The following is a 10917-nucleotide window of genomic DNA, read 5'->3' on the forward strand; positions in this document are numbered from 1 at the left end:
GAACAGACCCACCTGCTGTGGGTCCTGGTTTTCTTCTCCTACTCTGCCTGTTACAGCTCCTGTAATGTTGCCTACACCGCCACCTACTGACGGAACCACACACTACATAACCTGATTCAGTCGCTTGATGGGAACAGCCGTAGTCACGTTTCCTCTTTTGTATTTGACATTTTGTGGAAACAAAATTCAACTTTTCAGGTAAAATACTGCTTCAACCCTTGTTTGTGAATCCGGCCCCCAGAACGACATAATTAGAAGTCAGGTTCTCCGTCTCAGCGTCGGCAGTCAGATGAGACACGAGGAGGAAGCCAGAGGAAATGAAATCACAGTGATAGACAAAGGTGACGAGGTGATGTCTGATGAGGGGGGAGACATGATGGTGCAAGAACTCCAGAGGAGTGAGTGTTGTCTGAGGTTGGAGCACAAACACACATGCGCGCGCGCACACACACACACACACACACACACACACACAGACACACACACACACACACACACACATACTTCCCTGCAGACTACAACCCCTGTGCCACATGAAAAACGCAAGCTCTTTTCTCAGCTTGTTTACAACAGTTGCACTTTTCAATTAGCTGGGCAAATACACACACACACACACACACACACACACACACACTCATTTTAACATCTTGACACAGTAAGGGCTCACACTCACTCACACATGAGCTGAGAGAGTGGGCTTATTTTCTAGGAGAAGAAAGATATGAGAATACAAACAAACAGAGGCTGTGGAACAAATGAGCTGTTACACACACACACACACACACACACACACACACACACACACACACACACACACACACACACACTGGCTTTTACATGAAAGCAGCTAAGTAAATGAGTTAAGGCAACATCTGACACGCGAATCCATCGGGTGGGTTGAGCGAATGCGTCTGCAGGGGCTTGTTTCGACAGCGTCTTTCTTCAGGTTACAATTCTATCACAAACCTGCCTGGAATCACAATCACTGCTAGAGACAGACGGTGTCCAAGGAGGGACACATGCATACGCAGGCCTTTGTTAGGTCCATTATTTGCTCTGGACCTTCAGGAATCACCGACCGGTTCTCCAGATTCTGTTTGATGCTAACTGGGCTGTACCGTCCTTTGAGCGGCACCCGCCAGGCCTCACCACACCAGGGGCGGGTAAATCTCTCTTCACTTTCTAGTTTGGTCAACAGACGCAGACGGTAGAGAATCTCCGTGGAGACCCTCGCTGATAGAGCGCTGCACAGAAGCCCCGCCCACATCAGAGCGCGGTGAGCCGGTGGAACTGATCAGATTGACTATGGATCTCCTCTATTGAGCCTGTCACAGTCTAAGGAACCACTCTGATGATGCTGGAAGCCTGAATGCAACCGTTAGCGGTACAAAGCTGACATTAGTCTATGAAGGAGCTACTCCAGGGTCACATGACTTCAAGGTCACCACCACTAAGCTCAGGCTTCAGGGCTGGTGGAAGGGTTGAGGGTTGAACGCTCTCAGACGTCAAGCGGAATGTCCAAAAACACCCAGATGAACTCAAGATGGAACTTCCAGTCGTATTCATCATCGCTTCAGTTTGGTGTCAACTGGACTCGTCAGACAGAGACTCTTATTATGAAAGCACCTTCTATCAAAATATCCTTTAATCAGGGTATTGTTGCTTCATGTAACTTGTATCCTGTACATGTTAGACGCAGTAACCAACCATCTGTGGACGTGTGCAGTTTTGAGGATAATTGAGAGGTCTGAATGAAGTTGATTCAGCAGACATCAGGAGCGAAAACCACGCGTGGAAACGACCCGGCTGTTCATTTGAGCCCTGAGTGATTTCTTATCAGCAATGTCCAGAGTTGTCATGAAACTTCATACCAACTTTCTTCATGTTTGTTTGATATGTCAGAAGGATAACAGTTTATTTCAGAGTAGGAGAGGAACTCTTCAGGACTGCACAGCAGGGACGAGCTCTGAGGAGGCAGAGACGACACAAAATCAAAGAAATCAGAATGTCTGCAGGAGGAGCAGGTACATTTGCCTTAATACTCCCAAGATTCAAATATACACTCCTGCATGAATGCATGAAAGCACAATCACATTAATGCATGATAAGAGAGCAGGGAGAGAGCAGGAGGGTTAATCATCAAGAGAAATTCTGTTCTCTCCCTGCAACCATGAATTAAACAACAGCTCCTCTCAGACACATTCCTGAGAAACACACAACTACTTGAAATACATTCAAGTTATTTGGATGATAAACTTTTAAATAATGCACATTCCTGGATACTGAACACATAGACTCCTTCCTCAGCTACTGCACCTCTTGGCTCAAACCCCAGGCGGTGTGATATCACCTCTGACACCTTCACACGCCACACAGTGAGAACGCTAGCTCCGCCGCAGCGGGGGAACATGTGACACACCAGCAGCTGCCAGGCTAGCAGAGCTGCGTCTTTATGATGCTAAAGCAAGCGAGCAGTCAGGCAGGCGCCATGATGGCAGAGCAACACCAGCAGAACAGCACAGTCCTGCACCGGCGGGTCCAGTTCAGCAGGGACGTTGCCCACTAATGTGCTAAAGAGAGAGACAGGTAGCGCCACCTGGTGGTCTAGTTCCCCGAGATACAAACATCGCTCCATCAATTAATCGATTCTCCTCTGTTCATGTGTACTAGGACAACAACAGAACACCTGTTAATGACCTAATCAAGCTGTAACCACAGCAACAGTGAGAGGAGACAGACGGTTGCCGTCAACCTGCTTCTTCAGCCCCAGCAGTCCCTGGGCCCGGTGTCAGCCTCGGCTCACCTGCAGCGTCGGAGGTGAGCGGGACATGTGGCCTACCTGAGAGGAGCAAAGCACTCGGACGCTGAAAGCACTTCGTTCATTTTTAATACTGATTCATTCCCACTCATGTAAATGATTAAGAGAAAGGGCAGAAGGGCGGCATAATAAAAGAGGTACACCATCAAAATTAATAAAATCATGCTGAGTCGAGTCAGACTGGACGGCGCCGGTGTCATCTGTGCTGCTGCTGTCACATCCCATAAACTACCAGCTCCATGGCTCCTCAGCTGATCCCAGATCAGACACTGACACTGTAAAAGGTCAGTTGGTGTGCGGTGATCTTTGATCCCCCATAAATCCAAAACGTGCGGTAATAATCCACCGAGACTCCTGAAGAAAAGAAAAGGAAACAAAATTTACAACCCAACTTCATAGAAAGACGTGAAACAAATGTCAGCTGCTCACATGATGAGAATCGTTTAAAACAGCGGGCAACCAATGCTGATCCTCACTTTGAATTCACCCTGATTCATTTGGGTAACCTGGAGAAACTGTAAATCACCTGTGACAGGTGGGGCGAGAGAGAGAGAGAGAGAGAGAGAGAGAGAGAGAGAGAGAGACGAACCAAAGTAGATGAGAAACGGGGAACAGGTATTCCAGCTTCCTCATCTTTCTCGTCTTCCTCAAGCCACCCTGCATCCCCCCACTTTGTGTACTCAGTTCTGTTCCCTCACAAGGAGATTCAGTCATGGCAGGAACACAAGCGTGTTTCACCAGAGTGTTTCCTGAGGGGGAAATGGAGTTCGCTCAGGTCGGACCCCCCATGATGGAGGGATGAGGGCGTCTGGAGGAGCCTGAGCGCCAGTGTGAAACAACCTTTACTCTTGTTGGTTCTCAAAGACGGGCGGCCCGGTGGAGCAGTGGTCCTCCCTGTGGCCCCCAGCAAGAAGGTTGTGGGTGGAGCCCCGGCTGCAGCACGGGGTCTTTCTGGGTGAGTCTCCATGTTCTCCCTGTTCCTGCTGGGTTCTCTCTGGTACTCCAGCTTCCTCCACAGTCCAAAGACATCAAGAGGGACCAGGTTAATCCAGACTCTAAATTGACCGTAGGCGTGGCTGGGAGAGCCAATGGTTGTCTGTCTCTATGTGTTGGCCCTGCCATGGACTGGTGACCTGTCCAGGGGGAAGGCTGCTGGGATAGGCTCCACCCCCACCACCCTCAACAGGAGAAGAGGGAGAAGATGGAGGGATGATGGATGATGGATGGATGATGATGGATGAGTGGATGATGATGGAGGGTTCTCAAAGACTCAGTTAAAAACCACACAAGGATCCTTGGAGTCCAAGTCAGTGGTCCAGTTTTTGGTGTGTGTGATGACTCACAGCCAAACCAGCCGCTGACCCAGAACCAGACTTGTGAAGCGCTGCAAGACAATCCTGCGTTTGGTGAAATTAAGATGCGTTCCAAGCTGACATTTTAAAATGAATTAATCAAACCTCATCATGTGAAGTGCTTAAGTCTGCTGGGTTGACCTCAAGGTAAATGATTAATGTGTTTAAAAATTCCATCTCATTTCTTTTCTAAAATGAGTTTGACTCCAGATTCCAATGAAAATAGAACATCGACTCAAACTCATCTTCTTCCTGACAGTTTAAGAAGAAACTCACTTCTTCCCGCAAACTTTGTTCCTCTGATGTGTTTGGTGATGAAGCCTCTATGGAGGCAAATCACACCTTTTGTCTCTTCCAGGAAAATTCTTCTTCATCCTGATGTTCAGGATGGCCACAACATTCCTGAGTCACTGCCCAGGGTCAGGGGTCAGAGGTCGGGGGTCGGGGTCCGTGATTTGGGTTGGAGAGGATACATGCCTGTGTACTGCAGGGTCATGTGACCTTTTCCTTTTCGCAGGTGTTACTGGGATTTGTGACCACTGGGGGAGGAGCCTCAGACGACCTCCTGAGGAAACCATTTTGAATCACATTTCTGTGAAGCAGCAGTTCTCGTCCCACCCGCTGCTCTGATGCCTCTGATTTAGAGACAGGCAGACGCTTGTCTCCTCTCTGACGCCATCATGTAGGCGAGGGATTTGACAGGGCTGTAGTCCTGCTCATTGCTGTGAGCTGATGGGTTCCGATCACCTGTCCTAGCGAGAGGCACACAACTGCCGATGCTTAGAACATGTAGTACCTGAAGTCACCACTTAAAGGCCGTGCTGCTGTCTCACCTGAGGCGAGCGCCAGACAGGCTAATGTCACGGTGACGGGACAGCTGGGGATTCACATTCTCCCCCAACTTATAGATGATTAACTGAGAGATAAACGTCCGTACGTATCTCTCAAAAGACAAGGTGTGTGTGTGTGTGTGTGTGTGTGTGTGTGTGTGTGTGTGTGTGTGTGTGTGTGTGTGTGTGTGTGTGTTGGCCTTGGCTGAGAGTGTGTGTGGCTCTGCTGAGCTGATAAGAATCACTCATTATGTGGTGAGTTAGTTCCCTGCTCAGCCTCGTCACGACCCCTTAGCCACATCACAGCGAGCTGCTCATCTGTATTCACGGGTGGTGAACAGCTGGTGCACTGTTCCTCTGAAACAGGCACAGGCACAGGCACACACACACACACACACACACACACACACACACACACACACACACACACACACACACACACACAAACACAGAGCCATCATAGATCTCAGCTCCTGGCTGACTCTAGAGATAAAGGGACGGATCTCTCCTGGATCTCTCCTGGATCTCTCCTGGATCTCCACTGACTCCAGCCTCTTTAATTCATTATTTCATTTTAACTGAAAACAAATATTATGAGAAACTCTCTTTTATGTTCTGATTTGCAAGAATTTGGACGTCAGGCCCACCACTTCGATCTTGATCCTCAACATGTGGAAACCCGTGCCTCCTCATTCACTGGAGCGTTTTTGTTCTGCGTTTCAGCTCCAGCAGGGTCGTCCTTCTCCCCGCCTCCATCTGATTGTCTAAAATGCAGAACCGCTTGTTTTGCCTCCACGTCAGTGAGACACAACAGCTTTGTTGTTTCTGGGCTGCTCTCCACCTTCCTGAGCTGCTGAAATCTTCGGGAGGTCCAGAATGTGAGGCAAAATCTCACTACTGGTCAGACAACGACATGAATCTGGATTTTATCAGGGTCACGTGAACACCAGATTCTGGTGGGACAATCAGAACTTCCCTGTTTCCTAATCCATCACTTGTGGTTTTACTGATGTTTTTGAAGCATTTCCTGGAAATCAGAGCACGCGGACTGTCGGAGTCACACCTGGCGTCACATGGACTCCATCGTTTCTGGCCAGATGAGGAGTTCAATAGCATAATGCTAACCTGTAGACGGCTAACAAGTGCGATGACTCAGCCAACTTCCTAAAAGGCCTTCTAAAGTCTTGAACATGCCGTCACAAAGTCAGGAAAGGTTTGATGCGACTCAAATCATCTGTTGTACTTTCACAAGCCCGGCTGGTCACACCTGCACGTCAACAGGAACACTGACATCAAAGTTGGAGAGCAGGTTCAGCTGTCGAGTCTCACGCACACGTGTTTTCTCAGGAAGGTCACAAAGCAGCGTGACAGTGGAACACGAAGAGCATGAACGACGTCACAGACCGACTCTCAAAGTCTCTGCAGCTCTTGGAACTTCTGTGTCTGCAGGTTTCCAGACTGACGAGGTTGCGGCTCAGTTAGCAGGTTCCTGCTCGACGCCGGGGGCGGAGCAGACCCCTCTGACAGCTTGTCTCAACATTATGTTGGATGCAGATGGGAGAGACAAAAGACGAGCAGCAGGGGACGGTTTCCATAAACACATTTGATTTCCTGTCATGTGCTGTGTGAAAGCTTCAACCCTGAAATGTAACAGATTGTCGGGACGTTCACTTTGTTGCGCTCCCATCGTCTCTCCAGCCTCTCTCTTCATTTTGGTAGGTTCATTACATCTGAATCTTTTGTCCCGTGTCCTCCCTCGCTCGTCTCTCCCCACAACCCTCATCCTGAATATGTTGCAGTGGAGCCACAGGATGTTCTCAGGACACTGCTGAGTAATCTGGGATTCAGCATTAATTGTTTTGAATATCATTCTGTTTCACACAGATTCAATCAGCTCATTAATCCTGGCTCCTGCTTGTCTTCATGTCAGAAACGTTGCCTCGTCTGCTCTGTCCAGGTCGACTGCGACCCTGGTTAGGAAGCGGCTCTTTTCCCTGAGAGGGCCTTCTACCTTTCATGCACTCACGATAAGAAGCACTGCACACACAAAGATGGTTTGTTCCTCCTTCATTTCTTCTTAGTGACTCCAGAATGCAGAAGGAGCCAGCCACGCATATTTAGCTCGAAGCTAACGGAGACTGACGGCTACCAAGAACTAAACTGTAAAACCTCTGTTTTTTCATGATTGTCTTCATTCGTCACGTCACTAGTCGGGAGAACGGCGAGGTGCCGACAGGTTCCGTGAATCCAAAGATGATTCCCTTGATCTAGCAAATGTGATTCGTCACGAAGGGCACATCGATCGCACCTGATCAGACGTCGAGGGGGCGTCACTACGACCTCCGTTGCCAGATTAAGAATTTAAACTCTAAACGCATCATTTAAAACAAATAAAACTGCTGGTTTAGACAGCAGTTCCTTAAAATAATTCCCATCGTACATAAAAGCCTTGTCATGACAGAGAACGCTCGATTTAATTCAGTAACACAAATACTCCACAACCAGGCTTGAACACCAGAGACTGCTTGGAGCAAAACTAAATCCAGTGTGAGGCTGATTTCGTTCTGGTTGTGTGTTAATTGGGTATTTTTTTTGCAATATTTGAAACTGTTCGTCCTGTCAGACTGGATGAGAGAAAAATCCACCTTAACAAAATCTCCACAGCACGTCAAATGAGTCAGTGTGATCGTTTTGGAGTGAAATAAACCCTTCTTCTTCATCTTCTTCTTCTCCTCCTCGCGTAGCAGCGAGTGAGCAAACACTGGCGCTCACTTCACAGGTGAAGCTGCTCCACACACTCGCACACACACTGCAGAGGCGTTTTTACAAAGGCTTCATTTTGTGATTTTTGCAGCGTAATTTGACAGCAGCAGCTTGAGTCGTGACTTACACTTACGCTGTGAACACACACCAGCTTCCAGACACACAATCACACACACACTAACTCACAACACTGAAACACACTCAGTCCTCCACAGGAACAGCGAACACATTAAGGGCATCTACATCAATCGATACAGAACCAGAGCCACCAGGATTGCCGGGGACCCCAGTCACCCTGACAACCTGCTGTCTGAGGGCCAGCGCAGAGGATGAGGAGGAGGAGGAGGAAGAGTTCCTTCCCTTTGGCCGTCAGACTGCCCAGTGGCGCTAGTGAGTTTTGAACGAATTGCTGTAGCATCACTGTTCTTATGTCAGCCTGAACACGCTGTACTTCATATCATCGAGACTCTGACACATCAAACTGCGTCCAGTGTTTCTACACATCAGACAGCGACAGCAGAGTTGGGACAAAAGGCAGACAGTTTTCTTTGTAGCCTGTTTTCACCACCAGTTTGTCTCCAGGCTTCATGGCATCATAACAACATCCTCTGCCCTCAGAGCCTCACATCGACTGAGGAGAAACTCCATAGAAAACCTTTAACAGGGAAAAATGGGAGAAACCTCAGGGTGAGGAGGGGAGGAGGATCCCTCACCAGGAGGGACAGACAGACAGTAGATGTTGGTACAGACAAGAAAACAGTTTATAACACAGAATGGAGGAAACAAAAGCAGCAGCTCAGCGATTTTGTTTTATTATTAAATTGTTGTATTTTATCAAATACAGAAAACCAGTGTGATACTGGCATTTTATATCTGTCGTAGCTAAAAACCAGCAGCTGTCATGGTTTGCAGTTTTCACCACTGGTTTCTCCAAGTCACCCTGAACGCATCACCTCTCACTCCCTCAGCCAACCTCCTCTGCCAATCAGTCTCTATCACCTGCACCTGTCCCATAGCTGTATAGGTCTCCCTCTCCCTTCCCTTGGACTGACTTCCCGGCTTCGACCCCGCCTGCCTCGACTACTCCCCCCTGCCTCGACTACTCCCCCTGCCTCAGCCACTCCCCCTGCCTCAGCCCTGGTAACCACTTCTGCCTTGGTTCACTGCAAGACTGCCTCTGTTTTTGCCTGCCTGTTATTGTGGTTACGTTCCTGGCATCCTCGGAATAAAGTCCATTACCGATTCAACTCCTGTTTCTAACTGTGCTGCATTTGGGTCCATAACCCCCACCGTTTCAGCAGCAGCCCAGCACTCATCAGTGTTCAGATGGAACTGCTGGGGGCTTGAGCTGTGATAGGGTTTACAACGTTAGAGAGAATATTTTACGTCATCATTCTCACTTCCATCATCAAGACGCGCTCAGAGGTGATGTGCAGGCAGGACGTCTGCAGAACCAGCGTGTAACCTGGAAGAGCAGCAGTCGATTAGCCTTGGACCAACGCCGCTCCTCCCTGCCGTTCGGAAACTTTGTGCAGCTCGAATGATCACAATCCTCGCTTGTGTCCTCGCAGTTGCGGTGGTGATTCTCCACTGAACGTCTGCTGCTGCATCGATGTGAACAGGAGCAGGTCAGGTGTGCAGACATGAGGACACGAGGATCCAGACTCCGCTGCACTCTAAATACAAAAACACTAAAACGTCAACAAGTGAAGCACGAACTGGGAGAAGCCCAGAACAAACGAGACGAGAGGACGCAAGCGAGGGCGCGCACCGGGAGGAACTTTATTCTTCTGTTTCTTTGGTTTGATTGCCGTCTCCTCCACCTCAAGAGGGAGTAAACATCCCTGTCGCAGCTCATAAATCATGTCAGAGCTCAAGTCCATGTCTATTTGTCCTCACACACGGACTTGATTTCTTCATCACTCTGGTCCTGCCTGTCTTCAGGCTACATTGGCACAAAAGACCCTCCTCTCTCTGCTCTGTTTCCTTCTTTCTCTCACCTTATCTTTGAATTCCTCTCTGATCGTCGTTCGGCGTCTCTCCACCGCCGGATGCAAGCGTTCGGCCCCGTCAGCGAAGCCCACCGAGAACCAATTAGCTGGAGGTGTTTATGCTCGGCTGTGGAGACGCTTCTGCTACGTGTGCGCTTCACGAACGGACAGCGTTTCTGCTTCTGTCAATATTGAAATGAAACGGAAGCATTTGTGTGTGTGTGTGTGTGTGTGTGTAGCATATTAGGTGTCCCTTGGTGGGTTTTCAGGAGCAGAGTTGAGAGGACTGACCAGTGTAACGTCACAGTGGGATTTATTTTGAATCCATCAAATATCAGAGGAGGTCATTCATGGTGTCTTGATGCGTCCATCATAAACGCTCGTCATCCCTCTGAAACGTTTCCACGCAGGAACTCAAAACGCTCAGCTGCCCTAAACCTAGAATGACCTTCATTTCCTGTATCACAACCAGGGTGGAGGTCAACAAAGATCACCACAGGGTTGGGGGGGGGGGGGCCTATCCCAGCTGACATTGGGTGAGAGGCAGGGATCCCCCTGGATGGGTCACCAGTCCATCAAAGGGCCATCAGGAACAGGTAGGGGTTCAGTATCTTGCTCAAAAACACTTGGACATGGTCACCGGGGGAAGGAGGGATCGAACCAGCAACCCTTTGGTTGCTAGACAGCCACGCTACCTCTGAGCCACGCCGCCCTCAATATAAACATGCCAAGGCCAACCAAAAACCAGCTAGCAAGGGCAGTGACGACAGAACCGGAGGAGACGGCTCTCTCGTGGCTCCAGGTCCTGTGGAGGCCTGCAGCTGCAGCCGTACGTCCCAGTCGGGACAAAGAGATCCAGGAAGTGCAACGTGATATGCTAGTGCAGCTGAGTGCTCATGTTACTGGGGAATGAAAGCCTAGCATAGCCTAGCAAAGCCTAGCATAGCCTCCCATAGCCCATATCATGTGTGGTTACTAATTTATAAGAAAGAATTAAGTCCTTCACTTTTGTGCCGTGTAAATAAAAGGTGCAGACGGTGAGCCGGATATCTGGGGAGTTTCTGTTAATGAGCAGAGAGACAGCAGTGGAGTGGGAGTGTGTAGTTCCCCTTCCAGTAAAACACACACTCCTCCCGTCCCGTCAGAGCTCGGCTGCCTGGGTC

This window comes from Aulostomus chinensis, chromosome 16, assembly GCF_037954235.1.
Source record: "Aulostomus chinensis isolate RoL2024-O1b breed Wild chromosome 16, RoL_Achi_v1.0, whole genome shotgun sequence".
Taxonomy (NCBI): Eukaryota; Metazoa; Chordata; class Actinopteri; order Syngnathiformes; family Aulostomidae; genus Aulostomus; species Aulostomus chinensis.